The sequence below is a fragment of the Pristiophorus japonicus genome, chromosome 13, assembly GCF_044704955.1.
Source record: "Pristiophorus japonicus isolate sPriJap1 chromosome 13, sPriJap1.hap1, whole genome shotgun sequence".
NCBI lineage: Eukaryota > Metazoa > Chordata > Chondrichthyes > Pristiophoridae > Pristiophorus > Pristiophorus japonicus.
In genome coordinates, this window is record NC_091989.1 from 108,521,901 (window position 1) to 108,537,795 (window position 15,895).

The 15,895-nt window shown below is 42.8% G+C and overlaps 1 protein-coding gene across 1 annotated transcript in view; it reads right to left on the reverse strand.

The window, feature by feature from the left end:
- LOC139278162 (uncharacterized) overlaps nucleotides 1-15,895 on the reverse strand; it is a 327,559-nt gene that overhangs the window by 311,064 nt on the left and 600 nt on the right. The gene's annotated exons all lie outside the window — the stretch shown is intronic.

Sequence of the window (15,895 nt, forward strand, 5' to 3'; positions counted from 1 at the left end):
GAGAGGGAGGGGGGGGGGGGGAGAGAGGGAGGGGGGAGAAAGAGGGAGAGGGGGGGAGAAAGAGGGAGAGGGGGGGAGAGGGAGAGGTCAGGTCGGATCCAGTCCGGGGCGGGAGCCGGGTCGGGTCGAGTCGGGGGGGGGGGGGGGGGGGGGGGGAGTAGGAGCAGGAGCGCGGGTCCGGGTCGGGGGTCGGGAGCGCGGGCCGGTCAGGTCCAGTCGGGGTGGGGGCGGAGCGGGAGCAGGAGCGCGGGTCGGGTCCAGTCGGGGGGGGCGGGAGCAGGAGTCGTTTCGCGTCCAGTCGGGGGGCGGGAGCAGGAGCGCGGGTCAGGTCGGGTCCGGTCTGGGGTGGGGGTGGGGGGGGGGGAAAGCGGGTGTCGGGTCTGGTCGGAGGGAGGGGGAAGCAGGAACTGGCCGTGGAGGAGCCTTATTCACGCAGCCCCAGTGAGGCCATTCGGCCAGGACTAGGAGCTGCGTGCTTCGGGCGCCTGGAGCTACTGCACTTGCGTGCCCACTGTATTCACGCGCATGTGCAGAGGTCCCGGCACTGTTTTCAGCGCAGGGACCTGGCTCCGCCCCCCCACAGCTCGTGCTGCGCTGCGCCAAGGGCCAGAGGACCTGCAGGTAGGTGGAGAATACGGAGGATTTTTTTAGGCGCACTTTATGGCGCGAAAACGGTCGTCCAGGTCGGGACTGCGCCGTTCTAGGCGCGTGTGGAAACTTGGGCCCAATGTTTCAGGTCGATGGCCTGAATTTCCAGCATTTTCTGTTTTATTTCAGATTGCCAGCATCTGCAGTATTTTGCTTTTGCCCTAGTGTATGTAATCGCTCCTCATTATCTAACCCTTTGAGCCCTTCAAACATTCTGGTGAATCTGCACTGCACTCCTTCCAAGGCCAATATATATTTTCTAAGGTGCGGTAGCAAAACTGCCTCTCCTTTATATTCTAGCCCTCTAGTTATAAAGGCTAATATTCCGTTAGCCTTTTTGATTACCTAACTACTACATTTTAGTGATGTGTATATGAACCCCTAACTCACTTTTGACCTCAACTGTTCCTAGCTTTTCACAATTTAAATACTGAGATCGATCCTTTTTTGGTCTAAAATGGATAAACCTCACTCTTACCTGCATTGAAATCAATCTGTCACAGTTTCGCCCACTCACTTAATCCATCAATGTCTCTTTGCAATTTTATGCTCTTGTCCACATGACTTAGTATACCACCAATCTTTATGTCATCTGCAAACTTGGATATATGGTTGCCTATTGTGTTATCTAAGTTAGTAATAAATATAGTGAATAGTTGATGGCCCAGTACAGATCCTTAAGGGACATCACTGGTCATTTCCTTCCAATTCGAGTACATACCCATTATCCCTACTCTCTGTTTTCTACTGCCTAACCAATCTCCTAACCGGTCAATAACTTGTCTTCAATTACATTTGCTTTAATTTTAGCTAACAGCTTCTTATATGGAACTTTATTGAATGCCTTCTGGAAGTCCATATAAACTATATCCATAGACATTCCCCTGTCTACTACTTTAGCTACTTCCTCAAAAAATCAATTAGTTTTGTTAGACATGGCCTACCCTTTACAAATCTATTTTGACTCTCTCTGATCTGCTCAAATTTCTCTTAAGTGCTCAGTCACTCTGTCCTTAAATTATAGATTCCAACAACTTCACAACAGGTCTATAAATTTCTTGATTCCTCTTTCACACCTTTCTTAAATAAGGAGTTACATTTGCAATTTTCCAATTTGATGGGACAATTCCTGAATCGAGAACGCTTAGGAAGTTTATGTCTCAAGCATCTGCAATTTCCTCATCGACTTCCTTTAGAACCCCGAGATGGAAACCATCAGGTCCTGGGGATTTAGTGCCATTATTTTTTCTAATACCGTTTTCTTGCTTTCATGCAAGGATATTCGAATCCTTCAGTTTGAGAACATCTCATACTTCAGAGTCCCATGTAATTGATCTCACTGCCTTGCTGTTTGTGCACTGTTGCTTTCAGAGAATGATTGTCAAAGAATGGCTTTTGTCATGGAGATAGAAGTAATTCATTGTATGAACCACTTTGACCTGTTTAGACAATGTGATAGGGTATTAAATTCATCCAACTATAGTAAGTTCTAGTCCTTAAGGGAAAAATTGATTACAGCCGGTTTTGAGGTGCTAATATCACCTGGTCGCTAAGTTTAGCGCTGGTGATATTTAGGCCGGTGATAGCGATAATTGATTTTTAGCGCCCCAAGAATGGAGTGGAGCACTAGGGGAAGCATTCCACATTTCTTTTAGGTTGCTAAACTGGTAGCACTACTGAAGTTCTGGCGCTATAATACCGGCAATCCTAGTGCTCAAAGGGGAGGTTAGCTGGAGCACCTGAAAACTTAAAATAAATTGCAAAGGAGCCAATTTGCACATCAAGAACAGCAAAGAAAGTGAAATCAATGTAAATAAAATGAAATCAAATCTCTAAATCTTAACTGATACAAATCTTTTTTGTCATCCTTTACTGTTCTTTATATCTCTTAGTCCCTTGGATTTATATTATTTTTTGCACTTGTGTGCTCTGCCCTCTTGGGTGGACTCAAAAGATCTCATGGCACGATTTTGAAGAGCAGGGCATTATCTCCAGTGTCCCGGCCAATATTTATCCCTCAAACAACATCACTAAAACAGATTATCTGGTCATTATCACATTGCTGTTTGTAGGAGTTTGCTGTGTGTAAATTTGCCCAAACACTTTCCTACATTACAACAGTGACTACACTTAAGTACTTAATTGGCTGAAAAGCACTTTGGGACATGCTGAATATAAATGCAAGTCTTTCTTTTAAAATAGGTCTGTTAAAAGGTGTTTTGTATGCTTCGAGATGCATTAAAAAAAAGTGAGACAGAAGCAGAGCTTTGCCCTGCCTCAAACAGAAATAATTCTGTATTAGATCTTTTTATTTTGATATGAAATCAGATAGACACAAGTACTGTAATAGGTTCTTAAGCTGACTTCAGTTAGCTGTGGCATGACAAGAAATACACAAAACTGTCTAGGGAGATATCCAAATTTTTTGTGGACCATCTGCTCGAGTTGGTTCCCCAAGGTGACTCTGTTGCTAGTAATAATATTTTAATTGCATCAGATTATTTTATTTCCAATGTGTGCATGTTTGCATTGGGGGGCATTTAAAAGAAAACTGTTGTCAAAAATATAAAGATCTGTTAACAGTCATAACTGTGGAATCAGCTTGATCTTCAGTGGAAACCTGCCTTTGGAATCCCAGAAAATTGTACAAGAGTTATGCAGTTTTTCTAAGGACTTTAGATTCATGCTTTGACTAGCTGTTTCAACGCAAAACATGTCAGTAAAAGGCTTTATGGGGCCTGTGCCAAATAACAACTTAAAGACTCATTCAAAAACTGCTAAAAAGAACCACTGAAATAACTCATACATTGAACAAGTCAAATATTGTACTGATAGTTTCTTGTGTGCTTCCGCATCTTTATAATGATCGACTTGGAAATAAATTTATCCATCAATTTAGCCTGGACATTTTGTTTGATAGCCGATAAATATCACGCTTTGGAAAGAAAAGTGAAAATTGCTAGAAAAGGAATGTGTATAAAGTAACAGACCAGACAACAGAATGCGAGACGCTTGTTTGAATGGCAGATGACTGAGCTTTCTAAATAATGTCAACTTTATTATAGATGATGCGGAATAGACTCGGTCATTAATGGAAAGAAGCAGTGTGTGAGAACGCTCATAGTCCCAAATCCCTACAGGACACATCTTCTGTACGGTCACAAAAACAATGAAAGAGGCATAGCAATTTTATGGATGTTCATGCACTGCAACAGCCCAACTAAGGATAGTCCTGTAGGACAGAAGAATCAATTTCACCCCAGAAGTAGAAATTCTCCCAGGACCAACCGACAGTACAGAATTTCACCCCCATAAAAAGTTTATCAGTGCATCCTTCTCTCTATACAAGATGAAATTCTTACCGACTAGGTAATGCTGCCAAATATTGTGTTTCAGCTTTGACAAGATCCATAACATATTCCACACTGCTACAAACACATTTTAACACAAATATTTCTTCTAGATTTTTGGATTGTGACTGCCTCAACAGCTTCTCAAATGCTCATGCCAAATACTGATCCTCGTCTCTACACCACCCTTGTCTTGCAAAGGGAATACCCCTGGGCAGATCAAACTGTAGCCTAGATTACTGTTATACAATCTGGACTTCATTATATGTTTCATCTTGAACTACTCCAATTGCTACTCTCTTAGAATCATATTCATCCTCTTCTCTTTAGACCAAACTGACCTGGAATCAAATTTTAAACAATTTTTAAATGTTCAACATATTAAGAGTTCAAAATACTCTGGATATTTTGCATCATTCATACCAAAAGCAGAAAGACTGCAGAACCCTTCCAAAACTCATTTAATTACAACTGTAGCATTGGCCTGCAAGAAAATGTAGTACAAGTCTGGGCTTGAATGGACTCCAGATTGAAACAGAACTAGAATCCCTCACTTTGTTCCACTCTGGAGTCAGGCTGGCCCGTGTAGGATTCAAGTCAGTGTCAGTTCTTAATTAGGTCATTAGACAGTGGGCTCTTCAACACGGATGTGAGCACTCTCGCTTTGGATGGCTAATGTTATCCAATAAAGCTGTGCATTGTCAAAATGGGCTGTAGAAATGTATGCACTATTTCCAGTAGTGTGGTCCCATATCTGGTTCCAGTACAACTTGTCTTATTGTATTGGCAAACTGTAACAGAAATAAAATCCATTTGTTGGCTTGACAAGGCTGTACAGAACACTTCGCAATTTTAAAATGGCAGCTTGGCCAAATTTTTGCAATCCCAGAATCATCCTATACAAGGCAAAGGTGAATGACTTTGCTGACAATTGGAGTTTATGAACGCACAAGACAAAGTTGAACGAGTTTGCTGATGGTTGAAGTTCAGACACTAGCTGTTTTCCTAACCTCAAGGCTGTCAGACTATTGAAACAGAACAACAGACTGATTATGGAACAAGAGAGTATAAAGTTGGCTGTAATTGGGATCTTAGGACTGCAGTCGTGAAACCGGGAAGATATTGGTCTGTCTAATCTGTCGAGCCTACAGCTAGCGTGAACTGACCACTCGCGGGTTTGAACGTACTGGTAATGTATAAGTGTACGAGTCTATTGGTGAATTGTATAAGCTTAAACACTGAATATAACGTCTATTTGCCTCTGATTAATCAAACAAAGTTGAATAGGATTCGAATCTGCCAGGTGATTCTTTTGTAACTCTCAGTGTGGACACAGGAGTAGGTAAAGTTCCTACTACGAGGAACTTGTAATACTACAAGTTCCTAGTAGTATTACAGGCTATTCCATGCGCTAACTATTGCACTGATCCATTTAATCATTCAGATCAAATTATAACCTGCTAATAACAGGCTGAAACTTGCATCACTTTGAGATCTATATAGTGAAGGCAGTTTTCAAAAATATAAATTTATGGTAAGGACAGTTGCTTCTAACCCCTCCTTCGATTGCATGCAATAGACCCAGAATCACTTAATAAAAAATTAGTATACCTACATTTTAGACAAGAGCCATGTCCACATTGTTAATGGAGGAGCTGCTCATTGTGGCTTTGCATCAGCATCTTGTTGAAAAAGAGCACAACAACAATGTGATAACTCAATGTTGAGACCAAATTAGGTGGCAAAAGCAAAGCCAAGGCTTTGCTTTTCATAAACTTCTTCATAAACACTGCATCCCCAAAAGGTACTGAAGAGCCACCAGAATAACAGGCGGTGACATTTCCACATCCAGAAATAAAATGCCAAAGCTTCTCATATCACAGTGGAAAGGATCAAAGGTCACACCGCCTCCTGTTGGGAAAGCCATAGGAGTTTTAACTTGCTGTTCCTCTATAGGTCTGATGTCCCCAGGCGTTCTTCATACAGCCACAGTAAGGAAATGCTGTTGATTATTACAACTCACATTTCAATGCTTCCAATAATACAATATAGGATGAAATACTGAAAACATAAACCTACATCTTGTGAATAAAACCATAGATGTTACACAAGAGGCAGTGACTTGGCCCATTGTCTCGGTATTGGTTCTTTGCTGTAGCAATTCAAAAATAATCCTTCTGCCAGCTCTCACCCCACAGCTCAATAACTATATGTTACTTTTTTTGTATTTTTACACAAGATAGTTCCTTATGTTCAATGTCACTGGTCACTTCTACAAGCAGCCCTTGTGACCCCTACAAGAGCACACTTTTAACTTCCCAATATCCAGGCAAATGTAGCAAGATGCAAGGGTCAGACAGAGAGCCATTGTCACTGTACTTCAGCTTACTGGAATACAACATGGCCCAGGAATCCCGGTTTCTTCTTCCCGCGGGCATTCGACTAAAAATAGAACAAAAGATGCGCACTTACCTTTTGGTCGAATGCTCGCCAGAGATTCCATACTCGAGGCCTCCTCTTCTTGCGCAACGGAGCGCGTTCACGTTGGGACGTCCATAGGAGTCACATGGGCCTGGGCACCCAATTTTGGTAAAGTATTTTCTCATTCATAGTAATAGGAGTTTCGTAAGTCTGAAACTCCTATTACTATGAATGAGAAATGCCCCCAAACACTACACAAAACATTTTAAAAATACCTCACATAAATACACTATAGAAATTAAAGTTGATAAAGATTTTTGAAAAAAAAATATTTGCCGATTTTTGAAAAAAGTTTTAATTATGGTTTAAAATAAAATTACCTGTGGGCAAGGTTTTTAAACATAAATATGTATTGTAAAATGTTATTTTAATATGTTTTTGATATGTTTTTAAACTCTTACGCTGGTAAAAGTAGGCTATGTGCCTGCTTTTACCAGGCGCAAGAGTTTTAAGGACATTCGCTGGGCAAGAGAGGGACACATAGCCCAATCTCTGCCGTGGGAATGTCCTCGCTCCAGGAGATGTGCGTGATCTATCAAGCCAGAAGCTTGACAGATCGGAAAAGCCGGTATTCAGCACATGCGCATTGCGCGCCAAAAAACAGCTTTTCCGATGCCTTCCCGGGTCCATACACACTCTGTACAGACTCTGGGAGGCCGGAATTTCAGGGCCCATATGATGCCAGGTGATCTCATCCACTGTCGGTAGGCAGAAGAATAACACTATTAAACCATGGTGCAGGCTATAAAACTATTAATTAAACATAAAACAGCCAAAAGAACGGCACTCAGTGCAAACATTACATTTACAGTAATTACAAACTTATACTAATCGCCTTGAATCGTTAAAAACTAATACGCATCTGCTGCACTAACCCGCAACACAAGACTGATCCTAAACAAAAAGGAGAGTAATTCTAAGGAAAGGTTTTATACCTGAAACATCCAGTGTTTTCTGTTACAGCTGTACTGTAGAAGACTGGCTCAGGAGAGCTGAACAGAAATACAAGCCCCACATACGTAAGCTCCTGTCAAATGGCCTATAAAGAATCATGGACCCTGCCCCTCTCACATACCTGACTCACGCCTAAACATCGGATACAGCTGCTAGTCAAACCTATAACTTTAAACGGGTACTCATAATATCAATGATAGGTTATTTGAATTAAATGGTTAGACCCCCCCCCCCCCACCTGCAAACAAAGCATCCTATCCAATCGGAATGCTGCAGTAAGAATCCAATTAACACCCAAGCTGTCAGAGATAATTGTCTGACCATCAAAAACCATGTGCTACTTTTTCTTTAAGTAAACCTTAGTTTAAACCCTGTAAGCGTGACCAGCAGGATTAGTTTTACTGACTGAAACAATGGCTGGAATTTTCTCATTGAAAGGCACGTGGGTTTGGGGGCGAGTCGATGGTTAAAAGCGCAAAGATTGACTGCACGTCGGGAAACCGCCATCATTCCGCCAACTTACATAAGAACATAAGAAATAGGAACAGGAGTAGGCCACTTGGCCCCCTCGAGCCTGCTCCACCATTTAATAAGATCATGGCTGATCTGATCTTGGCCTCAACTCTACTTTCCTGCCCGCTCCCCATAATCCTGGATTCCCATAGCATTCAAAAATCTGTCATTCTCTACCTTAAATATATTCAATGACCCAGCTCCACGGCTCTCTGGGGTAGAGAATTCCAAAGATTCCCGACCCTCAGAGAAGAAATTCCTCCGCATCACCCTAGGTGACCGATGCCATGTTTCACAAGTCAGCCAATTACGTAAACTTTGCCACCGATGAAGCCAGTATTACTGAGCGGGCACTCAGCTTTGCGGTACTGGCTGGCTTCCCACAAGTGCAGGGAGTCATCAACTGTACATATGTGGCCATTAAGGCACCCCCACATCATCGAGGAGTGTTTGTGAACTGCAAGGGCATCCACTTCCTCAATGTGCAGCTTGTCTGCAACCATATCATCATGCATGCATGTGCCAGATTCCCTGGCAACTGTCATGACTCTTTCGTGCTGCGCTAGTCCACCCTCCTTCAGCTCTTCGCACCTCCAGACTTACTGGCTGACTGCTTGGGGATAAGGGCTAACCACTGAAGACTCGGTTGATCACACCATTGAGGAGACCAAGCAATGAGGCTGAAGAGCGCTATAATTACCGCCACATCCAACAAATATGTCATAGAACAAGTAATCAGCATGCTGAAGATACGCTTCAGATGCCTTGACAAATCTGGAGGAGCCCTTCAGTATGCACCAGCTAGGGTCTCCAGAATCATCATCGTACGTTGCACACTGCACAACACAGCGCAGCAGCAAGGAGCAAGGCGCAGAGCACACAGCCTCTTTGGAGGAGGAGGAACAGGTGTAACACAAGGAGAAGGAGGAAGAGGACAACGACGAGGAACCCAAGGTGGAGATGGCACTAGCAGTGGCGCACATTGTTGCCCAGGAAGCGCGGGGTGGCCTCATAATGCACGAGTACACCCAGATGCTGCACCAACTTCCCTCACCTGCACCTTCCCGCCCCCCTCCCCCATTTCCCAACACCATAAAGCAGTCCTACAATGACCAAACTCCCATTGCTCGAGGTTAAGTAATGTCTCACCAGTCACTCCAAGTGACAAAGCCAGGTAGCAGGCAAACATGGACAAGACAGGAAAGTAGAGCAAAGAAATAAATTTCTGTGCGTCATAAATAGAACTGAAACTTAACACCAACATTTTAGCAAACACCCATGTGCATACCTTTATGCATCTACGATTGTGTCTTTTTTTTTCACGTGCTGCTACAAGGAGCAACCCCTGTGGCATCAGTAGAGGTAAAGGCAGGCTGCTCACTTCCCTGCTGCGACTGCTTTGACACTTTTGGTAGATGTCCTCTGGGTTTAGTTCTGTGACGGCTCCCCCTGTAACTGTGCAGGGGCCAATTCAGCCATTGAGATCTGAGGAAACATGTGGGGCTCTGACTGAGGGAGAGGCAATGGGAGAGAAGTGGGAGCGCTTTGAGAAGAGCCCCCACTTTCATGTCCCCCTCATCATTATTCTCCTCGTGGGCCACCCACACTGCGCTGCTACCAAGCAGCTGGACAGCACCTTGCTGCACATCAATGGGGTGATGAATGCCTAAGTCTATGTTGGTATCCCTCCTCGAGATGAGGTCAATGAGTGTCTGCAATCTGTTGTTCACATGCTGGTGCATTTGATGCTCCATGCAGATGGCCATCCTTTCCATGGAACAGCACATTGTCACCATCGCCTGCGAGATGACGGTGCTCATGTTGGAGATGGATTCCTCCATTCTCTGTACAGTCGCACATACCCTGGCTGCAAAAGCTGCCAGAGCCCAGTGATTTGTTGCTGCTCCTCCAAGATCACCCTCTTTCTCAACGGCGCCCTAGATTCAGCATCTGTACGCAGCTGAGCACAACTGGGAGCGTATGTGCCCTCCGGCAAGGACACTCTATTGCTGTCCCTGTCTTCACCATCTGCTCTTGCTCACTTGTGATCTGTGAGACACCAGGTGATAACACTACTTTATGTCTCGCTGGACCCAACGAGTGCTGGGAGTGCATGGGTCTGATGACAGTGCACCCTCAGAAAGTGTAGCTTCCTCTGAGGAGCCGTCTTCCTCCTCCGGCTGGACAGTGAGCCAGGGGTACTTGATGGACTTGTGGGAGAATAAAGACATGAATTAGAAAAGTAATTATAAGAATGCACAACGTTACCATTATGCACATGATAACATTTCACTGGCTGCTGATAAAGTTACCATGAGTAACTGTTGTATGCTATGTGGCTGTATGAGATTCACTTCTGTCACTGGGAGGTCCCCCTCTCCCCGGGAGGTCCCCCTCTCCCCGTCGCCTACCACCAGTAACTCAAACTCCAGTGATTTGCAGCGCCTCCTCCTCTGCTGAAGTTAAGTTGGTGTAAATTGGAGGGGAACCTCTGGTTCGTTGCCTCTCCCTGCTGTTCTGGGCTCTCTTCTCCTGCAAGGAGGGAAAGAAGAAAACTTTGAATGAGAGTGATGGAATGAGCAAGGAATAGATGGGCTATATCTGTAGAGGGTGACTGAAGGAGTGGCATGACATTGCCAAATGGCCTCATTCTGCGGCATTACTTCCTGAGGGCGAGTGTCAGTGGTTGTTAGTCAGATGGAGATATGCGTAGGTGCTTAGAGAGTGAGGGATAGGTGCATCTTGCAAAGTAGGTCAGTATGAGGATTGACATGCAGGTGTAGGTTTGGGAAGGCAGAGTGATGGGGTTGGGCTAACACACACATCAGGATATAGTTGAATGTGGCATTGCACTCACCTTGCCTGATCTCATGAGATCATGAAATCTTTATCGCCACTGGATCCAGGACCGCCTTACTGCATCCCTGCTGCTAACCTGCGATCCTCCGCGATCTTCAGCCATGCCCTTTTGGATTCTCTGGCTGCTCTTTTGGACCCATCCCCAGGGAACCGGACCCCTCCCTCCGTGCTCTGACTCGCTGGACCAGGATTTCCAGGGAGGCATCAGACAATCTGGGTGCAGCTTTCTGTTGCTGTGAATCTATGTCTTGGACGCACACAAATCTGTGATATTAAGTAATTGTCACCTCTTCCAACTCCAACCACATTTATGCCTCCTCCAACAATATTCAACTGGGATGTGTTTATGGCTCTTTTAAATATCTGAGCTGAAAACGGCTCAGCGGCGAGATTAGCAGACCCGCTCCATTTAATTGGGCCGGGAAACCCGCATGACTGTTTCAATTGATGTAATTTTGTTAAACGCGGCAGTGCAGAAAACACCATTAAAAACTTTGGGATGGCGACTTGCTGCACGCACCCACCCCGACTGTGAAATAAAGATTGCAGTCAATATTTTTATTCATATGAGTGCCATACTAAGTGGCAGATATTAAACGTACAGTATATGTATATTACCACAGACAAGAACAGCTCCAGATTGGGTTGAAGAGACTTTGTAAATGCAATTTAGCAGAGTTCTGTTTTTACATGCCAAATTCAGCTTGTCTCATCCTCACATAAGTTTGTCCCTCAAATAAGAAATAATATTGAACCTCTGATCACAAAGCAAATATCAAAAAAATCTCCTATATTTTTCAATATCTTGTTTTTAAACATCTTAGGTATTTATATTCCCACATATCTTGATATTATATATTAGTTTTTTTTGAAAACTGATCAAAAATAAAATTGAATCTGCAGGACGACATTGATTCTTTGCATTTCTCTGCTGCCGTACAAATCATCATAATGATACAAACCAGTCCTCTATATCAAACTGCTATTAATTAAGCAAACAAATTTAATCTTTTGATCAGTCACAATCTGATTGTTTTTAAGTAAATGAAACAAGCAATTCAAACTTCGCTACATGTTTACTCACAGAAGTGACTTCACGTATACTTCATATTAACATTGAATAAAATTGCACTGTGCAGTATTCTTAAACGGCAATAGTTAAATTAATTACAACAGAAGCCTCATTTTGTGATTCTTTGCCACAGCCGTAAATGGTGGTGGAGGAGGGGAAGAGTTAGCTACAAAACATTACATTTATAACCAAGTGGTTGGGAGTTCTCTCCGTACATATTTTTCATATCTTCGGCCCTCAAACATTTCTCACTCTTCCCCCTCCATGGTAGCTGCATCGTTTCCTCTCCATCATACATGCCGAGCACTGCACAAAAGGGACAATTCATCCAAGGCATTCCATCAAGAAATATCAACAATGCAGACAGCTATTCAATGCCATTCATTAATCCTTTCAACTGTACAGAAGTACAGATATTACTGCATCAAAAATAAGCTTGCTGTATCTTGGACAAATAAAAGAGGCGTAAATGAAATAAGAAATAAGAACTGCTTTTCATTAACAAGCAGGGATATCCACATTATCAAACCTCACAGTGAAGACACACCAATCATCTCGATTTTCTCACAAAGAACAAAAGTACAACTTTTGGTTTATCACGTTGTCTGTCATAAACGTTGGTGACAAGTTACAGCTGCTGCAAGCCCCAAATACATTTTTTTGTGGGGGGGGGGGGGGGGGAGGGGAGGGTTTGCGGTAACAGCCCTCGAGTCGGATCACAGCATAAAGATGGAATAAAACTGAGCCCACCGACGAAATGTTCAAGCTCACAATCAAATCAGCCACTTTCGGCAGTGATGGCTGCAGCACTGCGGGGCCCAGATGGAAAACTAAAACCTTCTCCATCCACAACTCATACATTGTGTACTGCAGCACGATAGTGGATTTCAAAGACAACAAAGCAGAACATTATCGATATTGGTATTATCTATATAAAATAATTTCAGTGTAATAACAAGGCTTAGCCGAGACTACTGACATCGATATGCAGAATATTTGAATATTACAGTATCAGTTCAGATTAACTGTGAAGGAAAAGCCACAGGCAGTTCTATTTTGTTTGTTTTACAAAAATGTGGTGGGTCAACTGGGTGACAAGTGACTTCAATAGAAATGAGAACTGGACGGAGTGTAAAACGGGCTGCTGATTCGCTGATAATACTCTGACATCCCCAATGTTCTGGACTCCTCTGCTGTAGGAACTCTGCTCTTCTACTGGACAACCTGGAATTTCCTGCTGCTACCGAATGGTAAGTTTAAAAAAAATCTGATATTACTTCTTGGGTTCAGTCCTGGACTAGTCCGCTAGTTTTTGAGCTTTAATCTGCTGCTTTGTAACCTGGACATTGCTCTCCTCCATTGTGCCACTGTTCTTTCCTCTCCTGCTTGCTTCTGGGCTGCACCTTGCTCCTGCGTTTCACTCTGTTCCCTCAATGTTTTCCTGATCAAACTCCGATCACTTGGATCAGCCTCAAATGGCTCCTTCGCCACTCCTTCAATGGTTATTGGATCATTTTCCACTTCTCCAACATCTCTTGAATCAAGCAGCACCCCTATACTGGCTCCAGATTTCATCTATCCATCCAGAAGGACCCTACATTTCCCCCAATTTCAATATTCAATTGATTAAGTGATTCCATGGGTTTTGCCTCCATTACTCTACTCGGAAGTACATTCCATGTGGTGATCACTCTTTGCATGAAGAATTTCCTGATAGGTCCGAAATTTGCTCGAACTTATATCTCCTTGCCGGCTCTCAATTTAATTTGAAGTCCGATTCCATATTTACCTCTACAACATCCTTAACTATCTTATATACTCTCTCAGACATCTTCATTACAGGCTGAAAAGCCCAAGTTTCTTCAGTTTGTCCTTATAACCTAAACTTCTGAACTAGGGATCAGCCTTGTGGCTCTTCTCTGAATATCTCCCATATCTCGACAACCAGAACTGGACCAGAACTCAAGGTGTGGTCTGTCCAGAACACTGTACAGTTTGATCATGATGTTCTCAGGCTTATATGCCACTGTTTTAGCTATTTAGTTCAACATTCTATTGGCTTTGTTGATTGATGCTTTGCATTAGTTGGACATTCTTAGAATGTGCAATACTTTACTTTGTCGATGTTAAATTCCATCTGCCATTTTTCTGCTTACTTATACTTTATCTAATTTGTTGATCTTTGTGAGCTGCTTCCCCCAATTCCAATGCTCCTTCCATTTAAGTATCATCAGTGCATCTGACCACTTTGCAGTCCTTCTGAATCACAGTTACAGTATTGGTTTCAATCTCAAACCCTGGGACACCCAATCAGTACCTCACCCCTGCTCCCCCTCCCAACCCCCATCAAACATAACTTCTCTATCATGTACTCATTGTTTTCTACCCTTCAGCCAGATTCTAGTTTATTCCCAGGACTTACCCTGAATCCCCACAGCTATGAGTTTGATTTACAGCTGTTTGTGTGCAACTGTGTCAACCACCCATTGGAAATCTAGCTCCACAATGTCATATGGCTTTCCACAGTCCACTTGAGATGTCACTTCTTCAAAGAAGTCCAGCAGGATGGTCAGACAAGATCACACCCCTTTTAAATTGGGTTGTCCCGACGACATGAAAAGTACTATATAAACAAAGTTATTTCTTTAAATCTATGTGGGTTAGGTGATTATAAAGATAATCTTTAAAATAACTCCTGACAATTGATTCTATTATTTCACACAGAATAGAAATGAATCTAATGAATCGGTGGTTGTCTTGGGTTTGTTTTCTCATCATTTTAAAATATTCGCACCATACTGGCCTGATTTCAAGCCAAAAGGTACCTCCCCAATGTCCATTGGCTCCCTACTAATGATTGTCAGTGCCATATAAGATTCCTCCTTTGTCTCTTTCAGGACTCTAGCATAAATACCATATATTTATTGTTTTGAGACCCTTTGGCCTGTCTAAGACATTCATTCTCTCAAATCACAGTTATTGATTTTACTTTGGTATATCTGTTTGGGGAGTGTATGTTTCTCACATCTTCCTTAATGAATACTTGAAGGAAGTAATCATTCAGAATATTTACGATTTTCTGCTCATCCTCAGTTATAAGTTCATTTTCATTTTCTATGGTTTTCACCTCTTCTGACTACTCTTTAGTTGTAGTACTGAAAGAATTTTTACTTTTATGTTTAGCCTCTGCTGCTATGCTTTTTTCTTTGCTCTTGTGATCATGGAGGATGGAATATAAAAACAGGCAAGTCCTGCTACAGGTTACTGGTGAGACCACACCTAGCGTATTGCGTGCAGTTTTTGTCTCCTTATTTAAGGAAGGATATACTTGCACTGGAGGCAATTCAGAGAAGGTTCACGAGATTGATTCCTGAGATGAAGAGGTTGACTTATGAAGAAAGGTTGAGCCTATACTCATTGGAGTTTAGAAGAATGAGAGGTGATCTTATTTAAACATACAAGATAATGAGGGGGTTTGATAAGGTAGATGCAGAGAGGATTTTTCCACATGGGAGAATCTAGAACGAGGGCACATAGTTTAAGAATAAGGGGTCGCTCATTTAGAACGGAGATGAGGAGAAATGTCTTCTCTCAGAGGGTCTTAAATCTGTGGAACTCTCTGCTCCAGAGAGCTGTGGAGGGCTGGGTCATTGAATATATTTAAAGGTGAAGATAGACAGATTTTTGAACAATAAGGGAGTGAAGGGTTGTGGAGAGCAGGCAGGGAAGTGGAGCTGAGCCCAAGATCAAATTTTATTAAATGGCGGAGCAGTCTCGAAAGGCCGAATAGCCTACTCCTGCTCATATTTCTTATGTTCTTATGTTATCACTCTTAACACATTTATGCATTTTCTTATATTCATCCCAGTGAAACCCTTGCCCTCTGCATGATTTATACCGGTTGCTTTTCCTTTTTAAAATCACAATTTGTTCATTTATGTTGACTTACCGCTGCTTAGTCTGAGCTTGTTGAATTAAAACGGGAATCAAACAAAGTTCCTGAGAAAAGTAGGCATTT